The sequence below is a fragment of the Camponotus vicinus genome, unplaced genomic scaffold (assembly GCF_025532165.1).
Source record: "Camponotus vicinus isolate PSW18456_S1 unplaced genomic scaffold, iyCamVici1.0 SCAF_1, whole genome shotgun sequence".
Lineage (NCBI taxonomy): Eukaryota > Metazoa > Arthropoda > Insecta > Hymenoptera > Formicidae > Camponotus > Camponotus vicinus.
In genome coordinates, this window is record NW_028141945.1 from 30,392,906 (window position 1) to 30,409,794 (window position 16,889).

At 35.5% G+C, this 16,889-nt stretch overlaps 1 protein-coding gene across 2 annotated transcripts in view; it reads left to right on the top strand.

The window, feature by feature from the left end:
- Positions 1-16,889, top strand: part of Fuss (SKI family transcriptional corepressor fussel) — a 92,793-nt gene that overhangs the window by 52,029 nt on the left and 23,875 nt on the right. Inside the window, exon 1 of one of the 2 annotated variants that reach the window (XR_014440604.1) lies at positions 10,786-10,866. The exons of the other annotated variant lie outside the window; for it this stretch is intronic. The gene's annotated coding sequence lies outside the window, so the exon portion shown is untranslated. Of the gene's footprint in view, positions 1-10,785; positions 10,867-16,889 lie in introns of those variants that run through there. 2 annotated transcript variants of the gene reach the window in all.

Genomic DNA, 16,889 nt, shown 5'->3' on the forward strand with positions numbered 1-16,889 from the left:
GTTTTCGAGAGGCTTTTCAGAAAAGTGCAACGTCGTCCTTTGACAGGTCTCCTCAGAAGAAGCATAACTTTTATGTTTTTGTTACTATTCGTCATTTATTTTTTATGTTTTTTTATTTTATTTTAATTATTATTTATTTTCACATGTCATATTTATACATGTATTATGTATTAATATTAAGCATTAGTATATACTAATAATAATAGTATAATATTAATATATAATATTATATATATTAATATTATATATTAATATTAATAATCTTGATTCCTCTTTATTATATATATATATATATATATATATATATATATATATATATATATATATATATATATATATATATTAAAAGAGCGGGAGAGAGGAGGGCGTGATATTATTCATTATATCTTTCCATTTCTGACGAGACTCTGCGTGAGTCGTTTTTTAAACTTAATCAATAATTTCCAGAATTTGGTACTAGTGAGATTCTTCCACTTCACGGATCCTGTTCTCGTGTCCTTGTTTCGCGATTTCACGGTTCTTTCGATGATTTCACGCGTACAACGGAGCACATGGGGGCGCCTGTAGAGGCGTAACTGTTCGATAGGTATTTAGTTAAGGGTGCCCATTGAGGAACTACAATACACACCGGCAACAGTCGTCATTGTACGAAAGTCTCGACACGACGATTGGGAAGAGTGGCAGCACGAGCCTCGCCGGCGGCGTGAATAATTCGCAATTGGATTATCCTAAGCTATATCTGGGAATCTGCGAGAGAACCTGATGGTTCTCCTTGGAACGGCACGCTTGGATGATCAAGTGCGATTTCCGCGAGATTATGTGCAAGCGAGGGTAAATATAAAATGTACGGAAAAAATGTGAATAACTTTATTAGAGTAATTGTAAAAAAATTTGATCTAAACTTTTAAATATTATGCAGATAGATTTATTTAATGGTAACATAATATGATAGAAAAATAAAAGAGTGATTGTGTTACTGGAGAAAATTATTATTTCATATTTACAAATGATGATACGTCACTTATATAATAATTGATTGCATTTTATTTAATTTATTATATTATGATTTTCTTGATAATTATATTATAAAATTGAACAGGAACTTAATAATAACTTAATTACTTTTTTTCTATTCAAATATAAATTATACTTTACAAATATAAATTATATTTTCAACTAATATCTTTTAATTATTTTTAAGTTTTAAAACATTCTATATTCGACAAAGCATACATAACATTTGCAGGATAACGATATTGAATTTGAATTAAAATTATAAAAATTTGCTAGAATGCATTACTTAACAATGCACTAAAAAAATAAAATTTGACGAAAATAATAACTAATACGTGTCTCTTGCTTTTATTAAAGATATGTGATTTCAGTGACATCATATCAAGTAAATTAGTAAACCTTTAGAATCTTTCAGAATTTCTGCCTTATCGCAAAAATTCTATCTTCTTGTAATATTCGTATATTGATTTTATTATTATACGCCATCTACCATGATGTTTTACTATGAAATGGTCCTTTAAATATCGGATTTCTTTCAGCCTTCGCCATTGTATGGTTATGTGTTACCGACTTTCGATGTCAATGTACGAGGAAAATGAATGAATGAATAGAATGAATGAATGGAGAATTGAGTGAATGAAGATAAAACAGTTCGTACTTCTGGTGCCCTCTACTCTTTCGATCATCAGTGGATAATGTTCTACCTTCGTCAGACTGGTATGTATTTCTAGTTTCCATCTGTCAATAGTTACTTTGATTCCTTATCGAAGAAATCTGTAATTTCATGGGAAGATATCTTCAAATTTATCAACGTTGATAATTTAATTATATTCTTTTGCAAATAACTATTTAATCATGAAGTAGATATTTTCTGTATTTCTTTGCAGTTAAAATCATCCTATAAGGACGAGAATAATTCATTGTTATGATAATATACAATGAAATTACAGCCAACATTAGAGGTATTCTTATAATAATTTTTACAATAATTATATAACTCAAGTATGAGTTTAACAGTCAAAAAATTTAATCCTGAATTGAATATAAAGTTTTTATTCTATATTATAATAGTAAAGTAAAATATATTTTTTACAAAATAGATTAAGTAAAGACAGGATTTCTAAAAAGATTTCTGCAAAAAATTCTCTTTAAGAAATGCACGATATATCCTTTGATTTCATATCTAATTAAAAAATTATTTATTAAAAATATTACTGTTACACAAAAATAAATGATGATTTCTTACATATGCAAATTATTACAAAATTATTACAAAAATAAATGATGATTTCTTACATGTGCAAATTGTTACATTGTGACTTATGGCATTCTCGCTTTTTCGTAACTTATGGCAAGACCATTTACACCCCCGTAAATACCTCCCGTCTCACAGATGACCGCATAATAAAACCATTATTAAGATATTTAACATCCCATTGCGCGCCCACCAGCCACGTGAGTCGAGGTATCGCAATTGCGGCGAACAAAAGCGCTGGCCGATCTCTCTCTCTTTATAGTTATGCCGGGACACGTGCCCGACATAATTCACCATTGATGGTTATATTCCATTGTGGGCCGAGAGCCCATTACGGTCCCGTACGTGCAAACCCCGGACAAAACGAAATGGTAAATACGTATCCCGCGCACTCGCCACTCTGACAACTATTTTCCCAAGATATTTCCGCCGTTATTTTCGCGAACTATTTGTATCGCGTAATCCCCTAATCGATCTCGCGTTACGCCACGCAAATTAATCAACGACGAACGTAACTATCGCGTAGAGACGGAAATAAACAGCGTGATAATTCTTATTAAATTTAGGAAAAAAAGTCACATATATAAAAGTTTATCCAAAAGTTTCACGCAAATGATGACTTAATTATGCATTAAATTTTAATAATGTATATTTATTCATTTAAACATATAGTAGATATAATTTTATTAATGTAGATTTATTTATTTAATTTTATTATAATATTTTTATAATAACTGATGAGATTAAACCAAAAAGAGAAAAAAGTCAATATTTAAATTTATTAAATTTTTTAACCAACAAAAAATACTTTCCATAAATAAAAGAATATTATAATATAATTTTCATGTATTGGAATTTTTTCCAAAATATTTAACTCTTCATTAAATTATCTGATAAAAAAGAAAGCAGTTCTCTTCTAGAGAAGAATCTATCGTGAAAATACAATCCTGCGCAGGTAACGTAAATGAGTCCTACTTAATAATTCAATCTTCACAATGCACCATTAATTGAGACTGCGCGCGTATAGATAATCGAAGCCTGCGAGGCACGTGTCGACGGAGAGAAAATCTTTAAAACGCGATGCCAGATTTGTTTACGACCTTTGAAGGACTCGCGATGCTCTCGAGTTCGAGTGCTCGCAAGGGTGAAAAGGGTCAGCCGCTCGTGTACTGCCACGACATAAGGGGTTGGGGACGAAACGGGGTTTGTTGCTACAGTTAACACTTGTTTAGGGTTGTTTTGTTTGAGCACGATCTTTCTGATCAACCCTCTTGTACATAATTTCCCAAGAATAAGATAGAAAATGCGAATGGTAAAATAATAGTCTTAATTGATTGAAACGATTTTAAAAAGATTTTAGACGATCTTTAAAAAGAGTCGTAATTGATTTAAATGATTGTCTTTAAAAAAACAGCAATTTTAAGGATATATGCTATTTTTCAATATATATTAAGCTTCTAAAACACTTAACAAACATAATATTTTTATTTCATGTAGGAAAATTAAGATATATGAGACTGAATATATAATTTTGAAATTATATATATGTTATATTTTATGATAATGTTGCGTATATATATACATTAGAATACATTTATTTGGTTAGATAGTTACGGTAATCTGAAAACGAGAAAGTGTTCAACCACAAAAAGTTGCCAAATTGATGCGGACCGGTTACCATAACGAAAATAATTTTAGCCGCAAAAGGTTAATAAACTTTATTGAGCGGATTTCGTAGTGGATAGTAGCTTGTTTTACAGATTGACTCGAATTAAAATAATAGCGCGTGGCTTCAAAACTATCAATTCGTACATACCAATATTTTACTGATGAAAAGTTAAAGTATAAGTATGAAATCAAGTGTATGAAAAAAAAATATAAGAGATATCTTATATAAAATTTAATACTTATCAAAATATTATATTTGTAATTTTTTTAAATGCATCCCAGCAAACACCAAATAACAGTTATATAACTGTTAGTTATAATTTCCCACTCAACAATATAACTGTTACATAACAGATATGTAACTTGGTGTTTGCTGGGATAATTATATGAATTCGCATGTGTTAATTATTCAATATAAGAAATTATAAAAATACATACTAATATATTTTCTTTTGTAATAATAAATTTTAGGATCTGTATCTCTGTCTCAAATATTATTTTTCGATTAATAATTTATATTTAGTCAAATATAAATGTCAAATATAAATATAAATATAACTGTCTCTCGTCCATTTTTTTTTATTTATATATATCTTGTATGTTTTTCTAGACATGAAACTAAAAAAATTATCATACTATCTGCATTTCTTTATACATCTTGCTTGAAGGTAATAATTTTACGCATATATCAATGTCAGTGCAGTCTTTATCTTAGATTTAAAAGGGAGGTAGGGGGATGGGATGTAAGAATTATAAATTAAATTTTTCGATCTATATGTTTCGAACCATTTGGTCCTCGCACGATTGTTTTCCGTCAATTTTCAAATCGTCGGAGAATCGTGAAACGAGGATTCGCGTCTCGTTTCTCGGCGCGATTGCCGAAGGAGAAAAATAATCGGGAATCGATTTCCCGAGGATAGTGCTGACCACGAAGAAACCCGTCGCCGATTGCTTCGGGATTGTTTCAGATTGCTATTCGAGTGGCAAACACATTCAGTACGGAATAACAGGAGTCGAACGCGGTGGGACGGATTCGTTGGCGGAAGATACGTTAGTGGAGGAAGGGGGTTGCGCGAGGGGGTTGTAATCTGTATTATCCCCCGACTATTAGTGTCGAGAGGATCGAGGGTGCACGGATTACAGTTATTACAACAGATACGAGGAATAACATTATGCGTGACGCTTTCCGCGGGTATCTTCGACCGGCACGCAATCTCCCCTTTAAATGAACTTTAACTTGACCTAAGGTATACCGAAACTCTCTTTAAAAATCATATTGCGCAATGATATTATTTGGCAGACACATCGAAAGAATATTGAATCGTATATACATGACTTGCAAGATATGATTGATATTTATTTAATTGATATTATAATGGCTAACAAGTTGCTTGCAAATAATATTTATAAGATCTCGATTAATTTTTAATAAATTAAAGAGTTATGTTGCATAAATGTAAGAATCTTATATGTGTAAAAAATACAATTAATTAATTTCATATGAAAAAAATCACTAGCATCAACACAAGCCTAAAAAAATTATTATTGGGATATAAAATGAGTTAGCTCATATATATATATATATATATATATATATATATATATATATATATATATAAATTTTATGTAATTAATATAATTTATATAACATGAATTAATTTTTTTATATCAATTATTATTGGGATATAAAATATTAATTATTTAAATTATATACATAACTTTTATTAAAGAATTATAATATGTGCATTTTTTAGCTTACAATATAATTAACGTTAAGGCGCTATTAGAATCGATATCGCTGAAGTAGGCAAAAGTATCGACGCTTTTCTGAAAAGTGACCATCCTCGGTAGCGATACTTCGATAGGGGCGTGATACCCAACGCGCAGTGGCACCCTTCCTTTCGGCAGATCGGACAACACAACTGTCGGCCTATTAAACTAATTGACTGCGCGTATGCCGGCGGCCGCAACGTTCGGAAATCGCGTCACCTTACGAACGCATCGTTTCCCTCTCCTCGCATCGCCCTCCTATTCCCGTGCCGTATGCACGTCGTGCGTGTCACGAACGGAAACCTCGGCGCGTCGATTACGACCCTCGCGCGAAATTTCGCACGCATCGTCACCCCCGAACGGACCGATGTCGCGCCTCGAGACCAAAGCTCGTTATGCAAATAGCAAACATGGTCCGCACGCGTGGTGCCAAGTGTAACATCCGCATGCCCCGAATTGTGTCATTTCGTACACATTGGATAATGATTCGGTCTAACAAAGTTTCTGGATCTCTCGAATCGGAAGAATTTTACGGTGATGACCAGGGAGAATTAAAATCCAATGTCAATCGTCACGGAGTGTAAGTAATATGCGTTTAATCATTATGTATTTCGTTCTATAATATAAGCTTTATAATTGCAGATGTAACTTCACCCTTATTTCTATACATTTGACTCTACCAATGTTTTCATAGCGATACACTTTCATTTCATATATTTATAATAAAAATATATTAAAAAATACAAATTATTTGGAAATTTATTATTCTAGCCTTTATTTTAAAAGATCCAAAAAAACGTATTAATTTTTTAAACATTTTTATCTTTTGAAAACCGCGTCGAAAAATTGAACATTTTAAAGGTGTCAAAAATAACAATACAATGTAAAGATTAAATAAATAAATAAATAAACATAAATAAATGCATATGTATACATGTATTATACTATCTTTAAATTTATATTTCTTATACTTATATGTTTTTCCAATACAACCTCCACAGAACACATATCAATTCCATATATCTCTAGAAAACTAATATTATAGAGCTGCAAATGACAATCTAATTGTAAAAAATAAGAAAATTATATTAATACAATTCACGCTAATGAGAGATTGATTTTTTCAGGATTGCCGGACAACATCGCTATCAAATACGGTACCTAACCACAAGAGAGACACGTGTATGTTTCAATGCAACGAGATAGTTAATAATCGCTTTGTGAACGTCGATCACCGATCTCGCTTATCGCCGCACAATTGCACGGGTGGAACCATGGCAGCAGTTTCCATCATTATACGACCGACATAAGGGGCTTTTCCCTTTCCGCTTTCGTATTTGACCGGTATCGAAAAGCAAACTTATCAGCGCACCCATTCGCTTCAACCATTTCCTCATCGAGAGAGTCGATCCTCGTGCAAATCGACCGCGTGCGGTCGGCGGCCTGATCGCCGAAGGTAGCTTTAATACCCGACACGCGCCCTCATCAAAGCGATCCCCGGTATCGGCAGTCCATTGAGATCCGCGCGCTTAACCACTTCATCTTCTTTCGGGAGCGGAGCTCGGTATCATCGCGACAGCTCGTTACCTCGATCGTTTCGCCGAAACATCGTTATTCCGGGGCGATCGGTAATAAAGCCCGTTTAATTTTATCACCGTGGCGATCGAACGTCCTCGCTACGAGTAATTGGCCACTAACTAGGAAACATTCGGTCGTCGTTTGATTTTCACGAGATATTCGCAGATACTTTATTCGAACCGATAAGAGGGGCACATTTTTTCTTTTTTAGATAAAATGAGAAATGTCTCCTGGAAAAAATGACTTAATTATTACACAGAAAAAAAATAAGTGTCAAATCAAAACTAATATACTTAAACTAACGCGTTCATTGTTTCGTATATACGCAACAATTTATAATCTTCTTAGAAGAATTTAATAATTTTAAATTTCAACAATATTATAGTCTTATTTTAATATTATAATTGTCACCTCAAGAATAATTATTTAATTCCACTTTAAAAAAATTATAATCTTTGATTTAAAAATATTATTTTCTATCCAACATTGTTTCTTTTCCATTCAAGAAAATTAAATCTTAAATCATAAGAATATATTTTTCTTGATTCAACTATATAAAATGGCTTCATTCAAGTAAGCAATTATTCAAGCAATTATATTTTTCTTTAATTAACGCAATAGAATCTCATTTCAAGATTTCCATGTTAAAACTAAATATATTTTTAAAACAAGAATGTCCTTTTTTCTGTGTACCTTTTACATTTGTTTACGTACATTATTTTATACAAAATTTTACGACTCACTATAAAATAATATAGTTTATAAATTATTTAGTTCCAACAGAAGAAAGAGAAGATAAAGAAGCAATTCTTTTTATATCAATTTCAATGTTACAAACTATAAACTATATTAATTTCTAAAATTACCTCTCTCTAATTGCGATTCGAGTTACATAGTTTTGGAGAACTTTCTCGAGTGCGCTTCAATTTTACTTAAAAAGCATTCCTTAATTTTGAATTACGCGATTTTGAATGCGCTATCTATCAGTGTCATCGAGCGGTGTGTTAGCGGCGATGATCACGGCGGACATTAATAAAATAACGCAGTCACGGATTTTCGAACACTCGACTGCGCAGAGGGTGTGAAGGATAGGAGGAGATGGTAACAACACAACGCCGAGGGGGCGATCATGAAACTCCGGATCGGACCTTATGTTCGCGCATTGTGACTTTTCGTCGAGACAGAACGAGAGAAAGAGAGAGACGTACGGGGTAGTCCGGCATAATTGGCAGGGGTCCCTGACGTAATATTTATTACGGATTCGAGAGGAATCGGGGGGGAGGGGAGAGAGTGAACGGCAAAAAAAGAAAGATCATAATGGCCCCAACTGGGCTACAAACTGTACCAGCCTCTTTGCGGTTCGTTAAACGAAGCCTTCGCCGAAGGGTGTTGAAAAAGATACGCAAAGCGATTGTAATCATTTTTCTCTGGTATCATTTCTTTCCTCGCAACACTGAACCTTGACATACACGAGTTTATATAAGTGGCTATAGAAAAACTATACAAATCATCCATCGAAATTAAATTTAATAGAAAAATAGCAAGACGTTATTAAACTTTTAACTAAATTGGCACGTTTCCATTTATGCATTTTTAGATTAGAAAATATACTCCTTGACAAAATTAACGCATAATTTTTTTTCACTTCTTTAAATTTTTTCGTTAAAATTTAAATATCAAAAGAGAAAAAATATAAATACAAAAGTGTAAGATATAAATCATTGTAAGATATAAATCAAATGTTAAAAATCAATAGGCAAAAAAACCACAGCGCAAAGATAACAGTACGCAAAAAACAAAAAATAAGGACAACTAATAATTTAAATATCAGTTGTAAAAAAAAGTGAAAAAAAATTACGTGTTAATTTTGTCCAGGAGTATATTTCTTATATTGAATGTAACTTCGAAACACGTCCGAGTGAGCTCGTCGTTGCTTGTCCAAGATGTAATGTCGTTTGTTTGTCACCGTTGCTACGACGAGTTATTCTCGGCTCGATCAAAAGCGTCTCGGCAAATCGGTCCTATTCCCCTCGTACAGATCCGTGTTAAGCGGATTTAATTTGCGAACGAACAGAGACGCTCGTGCGCGCTCTTTAATCGTCTTGAATATCGTCGTTGACGTAGACGCGCTCCTTGGCGACACTGGAGAGGTCCTATCACGATGCGCGCACGAAAAAGATATCCTGAGAGAAAGTCGTTTTCCGCGAAAATACTATCCCTTCGAATGTGCAAGGTGTTTTGCATCCAATTCTAATAGCGAGGATTCGTCGACAGAGAACTGGAGTTTTCTCTTCTTAAAAGAAATTCTATGGTCATTTTCTTGATGTTGATTATGTATCTTAGCAATTAAATTGTATAAAGTTTTTGATAAGACGAAATTCACTCCTGAAATTGATCAAAGAGCAAGACTTTTTTTAACTCTATCTATATCTTTCAAACTCGAGCAGTTAAATTCTTCAATTTTCCCCTAATAAGTGGAACAATATCGAGAAATTCTTTAAAGAAATTTTTAAGTCAAGTCTTTTTTTCCTTAACTTAGACTTTTCTCAATATAAAAATCTTGGAATATAAATCTTGAGATCTTTAATTTAATTAAAATATACATAAAATATAAAATAAGAATATAAAATAAGAGAATATTTTAAAAAATAATTTTAAAAAATATTAATGTTACAAATTTAAAACAAGTCTTTTTGTGATTTGGCCTTTACTAAGCACGTACAAGATTAAAACACTCTGTAGTCTGTCATAAGTCCGAGCGTACACGCGCGCGCTATCATCTTCTCTTTCTCTTGCTCTCTTTCTTTCATCCCCGTTTGTGCGCGCTCGCGCGCGCGTGGGTCGAGTGCGGGTATAATAATAACGTTCGGTAAGTACGTGTTTGTAGTTACCCCTGAGGTGAGCCACCCCCGGAGAGGACCAGGAGGCTCCGCCTTCGTCGGCATGGGGTTGGTTGTCACGGGGGTGGAATACTCGGGGGCGGTTCTTCACCATCCGAGTCCCGATTTAGCGCTCTCGCTTGCCGCGGGGGTGCCGATCGGAGAGAAAGAGGGTGACGCGAAACACGGTCCGACACGCACCCCGTGCGCGGCGGACGGTCGAGCTCGCGAGCGAGCAAACCTGTTTCTGAACACGTCCCACGTAGTCGGCCACGGCAGTACGAAACAAGTATTGCCCTGTCGGGGTGCGGAGGTTTAATTGTCGTATCGTATTAAGATCATTTAGACATTGGACGGAGGACCTGGAGGAGCGGAAGAAGCGATTGAGCTACTCATCATTGGTGTTGAAGAAGCGAGTCCTTGTCGTGATACAAGAAAATGAAACTTTATGGATTTTCCTAGATGGAAAAACTGATCATGTAGTAGAAGAGAGTCTTCACAATTGAACAATCTTGTTGACGTAACTGAGGAAACTTAGTGCCTGTCATATTTGAAGATAATCTTCGTTGCAATCGAAGAAAGAAAGCTGAAGAAGAAGTTTTTGGAGAAGAAAATCAGCTTGGACGTTGATCGTCGCTTGGCAATCGTGATTCAAATTGTGAAACAGCCGTCATTTCCGACTGTTGGCGTCTGCATCTTCAGGTATGGGCTTTGTCGTGACTTGCATTCCGTAGAAATCTTTGAATTTTTATGTATCATGACTTCCTATTATAAGTTCTTTTTATTGTCAGTTATTTTCTATATCTTGTTGCATCTTTCTTCTTATATTTTAGCTACTTTTTGCGATTCTTTTCTTTCATTTTATTAAAAATAAATATCATTTCATTTTAAATGAATGAAATGTAAGAAAATACAATGAGATGAATAAGCTTATTAGGCACGTATTACGTATTTGCTCGTTAAGATTGTAATCATTGTTAAAGTATAAAGTCGTATTGAAGTTTGAGAATAATTCTAACGAGTTTCGCCGAGCTTTCGAAGAGAATCAGTGTCGTAAAGAGAGCCCCCTTCGGACATTGCTAAATAGATTGATAGTCGATTCACGGGTCCCGAGCAAACTGGTCCCATGAGGACGCGGGGTCGTCGTGTAGGGTAGAAGTGCCGAGCGAACAAACGCCATAAACTGTTTGTGCATGGGATTAGCCGCTGTTGATTTGCCTCTTACAAGAAATGTCTGAAGCGACAACCTGTGTACGCATTATTATTTTATTACATTCCGATTAGAAAAAAGCCTGTAAAAATAAAATGATTACACATATATAAGTTTAATTATTAACACAGACTAAATTACCTTAATTAGATAGATATTAATTAATGCAGATATTCACCGTATCTTTTACCGTACATTTATCGTTAAATGCAACCTATGGATTATGAATTTAGTATAATCCCTTCGTTATATAATATTAAAGGAAATTATGAAGTTATTCATCAGATAGATTTTTTAAAAAGGAAATATGCGAAAAGGAAATATAGCAAAACACAAATACAGAGATTGCAATAACGCACAATTAACAATTCAGAAAATGTTTCGTTTGGATTAAATTAATAAGCACATACACACATGCACACACACATACACAGAATTACTTGGACTCTCAGGTGCGATCGAGTTTCTGAAAGTTTCCGGATTGATCGGAAAGACCTGTCTCGCTCTAATTTTTTGGTTGGCTACACGCGCGTGATTTATAGCTCATCGTTAGACAAGTTTTTCTTAAGCAAGAACTTTGAGAAATCCCAGAATATGTCTTTAAACAAATCTGATGATTTACTAACACTTTTGAAATATATGCTAAGACAACATAATTATTCTAAAAATTAGATTTTTAATTTTTTTACAAGTATCTTTTTACAGTTTTTCTCCTCGCTTTTTTCCTGAAAAGGGCAGACATCGGAAATAAAGAAAATCTTCTTATCTTATAAATACTCCATTATAAATGTGCTGAATTTAAAGTTTTTTTTACTGATAAGAAAAATTGTTGCCTGATATTTATAAGATTTGTAGGATATATTTTTCTAAATAAATTAATTTTCCTAAAAATGTTTCGTTCGTCCTGCAAATTTTATTTCTTTTCGTATTATTTATTATTTTTAGCAATAAATCTGTAAAGTTATCTGTAACATGATAAATCATGTCGGCTTAATATTTGCGTAATCTTTGAATCGTGAAATATAAACGCGTTTTTCCTTTTTCCTTTCCCGGAAAGGCAACTCGGCAACTTGTGATATAAATCACAATTGTAAAAATATACCGAGCTTATAAAGTAAAGAGACTCCCAAGTTGAGCTAAATACTTATGACGATCATAGAGAGCACATTCCGGTTATTAAAATTATTATCCGAATGGCATATTTAATCTCCTGATCCTCTTGACAGACTCCGAACAGCAGCCCGCGGCTGGTATATTTGCCTCTGATGCCACTCTAGATGATAACATTTTAACGCGCATACAGATACAAAGGCTAGGGGATTAACGTGCTACTGACAAAGCCGATACACTTCGCCGCGAGAGAAGCATTAAGAATTAACAATGTTATATATGAATTAATATAAAAGCAAAGTGAACGCGCACAACTTTTGCCACTATTGCCGTTATCGTAATTAATATCATATTTATGTATATAATATCGATATCACATTATTAAAGGATTTATTGATTTATAATCGTAATGCAAGCATTATCCGGTAATTTTTAGAAATAGATATTTACTCGAGAGTTGTAGGAGATATTTAATTACGAGATCGATTTTCACGTAATCGGTCTAATCGAGAGTCGAAATTAAACTCGACGAGGCCAGATCGACGAGGATTAATTGCGGGTGTCAAACGCAATCAAATATTGGCGACCGAGCGACGCGATGACATCGACGTATTAATACTGATTACATCGCGCATTCGTGCCTCGTGGTCCAACAGGATTATACACCTGCTATTCCGATTTATATCTCCGCTGACAGGATAGCAGAAGAGGCTGTGGGGGAAAGTGAGGAAAAGCAGCCGCTCATAAATTATGCGAAGAATCTGCGAAACGCGTACAATTACCGAAAGAGAAAAGGGAGAAAAAAGAGAAAGAGAGAGACAGAGGAAAAAAGAGTGTTTTCTAACGCGAGAGATGAACAAGTTGAATCGAAAGGAGAGAGGACCTCGAGGGTTGAGGTCTGGAGAGGGACAGGAGGGATAGTCATGATGGAAGGACGGAGATTTAACAATGTTACAATGAACGAACGAGCGAGCGAGTCTCTCCCATCGTCTCTCCAGTCTCCTCGGAGAGAAAGAGAGGAAAAGAGAGAGAGAGAGAGCCCCGGGATCGCAGATTGAATTGTAAAATAACCGAGAGGGGAACAATACGCCCCGGTACAACATTGTGTTTGCATTTAAATAATCCGCGAGCCCGCGGGTACGTAATCCTGAGAGAGCGCCATCGCGACTTCTCGTTCCCCTCGCCTATCTCGCGCGCGCAATCTCCGGCGTCGACGCAATCCTATGTAATCTCGCAGCGACATTTCTCTGAACTGTCACATCTCGATGATTATGACAATAACCGGGTTTCTATCTTGACAATTTTTAATCATTAAATCTCCTCGAGTTAAAGTGTGCACTCGAGATTAATTGAAAATAATAATTCTAATATTTCTATGCGTCCCATTTAAATCGCTCGATTATTAAATTTAGAATTAGATTAAATTTCCGCTAAATTAAAGTATAATTGAGGCAATATTTAACTGTCATCATCCACATCTAATTGTCAAAGTTGAATGTTTATTGCTTATCACTTTCCATGTAAAAATTTATAATGAAAAATATTTTATTAATACATGAGCTAAAGAAGAAGAGTCATTATTGAATGTATAATTATACGAATTATCATATATACATATATAAATTATAATCGATAGTTCCAAAGTTTCTGTTGGAACGTCATTCCTAACGTGGATGACAGTTGAATACCTTTCATTAAGTCGAGTATCTCGCGATCGTTGCAGCGATCGATTCGTTTTATTCGGTCTGCGCTATAATTGTAAGTAGCGAGTAATTAATGCGGTCGATTCGAGTCCGATCCGTCCGACCGCTAACCAACGGAATCCGCGAGGCTCGTCGAAGCGCGGGTGGCAAGGGGAATGGAGGGAAGCGGGAAAACTCGCGATGGACGGACGACGAGAGGGGGAGGAGAGGACAGCCAGGGGAGGATTGTTCCGGGTCGGGTACCGACATTGTTTCACGGTGGATGAGAATTTAATTTGCACGGTACGAGAGGTAGCAGCGACGAAAGAGGAAGAGAAAACGAATAAGAGGGAGAGAGAGAAAGAGGAAGAGAAAGAGGAGGAGGAGGAGGAGGAGGAGGAGGGAAGGGAGAACGCTCGGATGGGTGCTGCCTTGTTTAAGCGTGGGTGGGGGTGTCAAATTGAATTACCCCCTTGTACCACGGCTCCCCGGGGACGTTTGCCGGGGCGCTGGCGCTCTCGCGCTGCCTCCGGACGTCGGGGGGGGGGAGGTTGCATCGGTATCTGTGTGCGTACACACGTACCCGTGCACGTATACATATACGTGTGCGCGCGCTACCTTCTCCACGGAGGCGTTTTCAATTAAAATCAACACCGGGGGTTGGCCCCGACCCCGCGTGCTCCGCTCGCCCTCCTCTCCTCGCCGACCGTTTTGATCTCTCTTCCTAATCGGCGCGTACCTGTTCCGCGATGCATCCCTCTCCCCTTCCTCCTCCTCTCTCGAGCCACCTTCCCGACTCTTTCGCTCTCCCCGTTTTCCACGTCTCTGTTGTCTTATGTGTGCATTATATTATTAACTCGGTTATATATAACTGTATCGTTCGTGTGGTAACGACCAGAATTTCGTGTTACGTTATTTGATAGAGAGATACACCGGAATTCTCTTCTCCAGTGATTTATTTATCGTGTGTCCACTCTTACTCCACGTCCATTTTTTGATGAAAAAATCTCTTGCAATGTCGAGAATTGTTTTTTGTAATAATTCAGTATTTGATGTGCGCACACTATCTAAAGATAAATTCTTTTCCAAATATTTTAGAGCATTTAATTAATCTATTTGTGGAATAAGTGATTTTTATATGTCGCATATATATTTATCTATATTTTTTTTATCTTTTTCTTCTATCTCTAGAAAAATGCGTGTGATTTTTCTTATACATTTGAGAATAAATTTATTACAAAGCTGTCGTCAAAGGAATAATTTTCGTCAATCTTCATCTCTTAAAAAATTCGTTTTTCAAAAATTCTCTGCCGAAAATCCTTGTCGCACCAACTTAAACTAACGAAGAAAGCTTCAGTCACTTATTACAGACACTTTTTCGATCTCTTCTTTTCCGTTTCCGCTAAGAGGATAAAGAACCCGATTCGCGGAGCCGACTCTCATTTTCGCCTTTAGCATTACGTTTTTCTTTTTTTTTTTTCTTCCTTATCTGACGATCCCCGCGAAAGGAAGTCTACTCCATGTAACCTGGCGAATCGGTCTCATTGAGAAAGGCTTCTCGCTCGTATTCCTCTCTTCGCGAATTTCTTGTCACTTTGACTCATGGAAAAAAATACAGAGACGTGCCGATTGATTTGCTACTAAATTATTTTCTCCCAAAGCCTCTTCATGCCTGTCGCGAATACGGTATTCAATCAGATATCGTCACGTTGATTGAAGAGATATTAAACGTAATTGTGAAGCACGAAGAAATTACAAAGAAATTTTTTTCCCTTAAAACAAAGCTAGTTTCTTCAAAAATAAATGTTTATAATTTTTAAAAATTTTCTTGATATTTTTTGCCTTTTTTTTTCAAAGAGCTAAGTCAAGAGATCAGCGCGCAGTAACATTGTTTTTCTCAGCGCGATTAATGAATCAACCAATTACCGATTACGGAAAGAAGCCGGAAAGAAGGTTAAGTGAGAGAAAAGGGATTTAATCATCCTTAATTCTATTCCGTGATTCGAGAAAGATAGAAAGAGAGAATACGCGACCAGCGACCAGCGCTTTGATCGCGCGAGTTTAATTTCAGTGAGTCTTTGGATTCACTTAATCACCGTCTGATAATTAAGGAAGGCCTTTCGAGCAACGACGACGACAACGACGACGATGATGACGACAACGACGACGACGAAAAAACAACTTAATCACACCTTTTAATCGGCACGCGTGTTTTTCCCAATCGCGGATAAGCGCGTTTACGCGTTTACGCATCTTACTGAATAGACCTCTTAGTTAAATATCAAAATAATAAATGTAATGTGCGAGAAAAAATATATGAACTATATTTATTACGCAATTGAAATGATCAACAATTACGTTCTCAGTCAACAATAATTCATTTGTTTTTTATCAAGATAAATATAAACTGATATACATACACTGAATATTTTGTGAAAAATAAATTTGCGAAACTAGCCTTAGTTTGCAAATCCGTTTATCCAGCTTCCAGTTTTATCATTGTTTCCATATTCGCTTTTGTAAAAATATCACTGGAAAAAGAGAGCTTCAGCCTTTATCCTTTTGTCAAAAAAGATCGAATAAATGGAGGTCTGAGAGCACCGCGTGTTACCGCTTACGTTATGAAAAGTCATGTTATCGTTCGCGATTTAATTGGTCGGCGATCGCGCGGCAATCGGTCGGGACAGAGCAAAAACGAGAGAAGGGCCTGCGATTTAATTGAG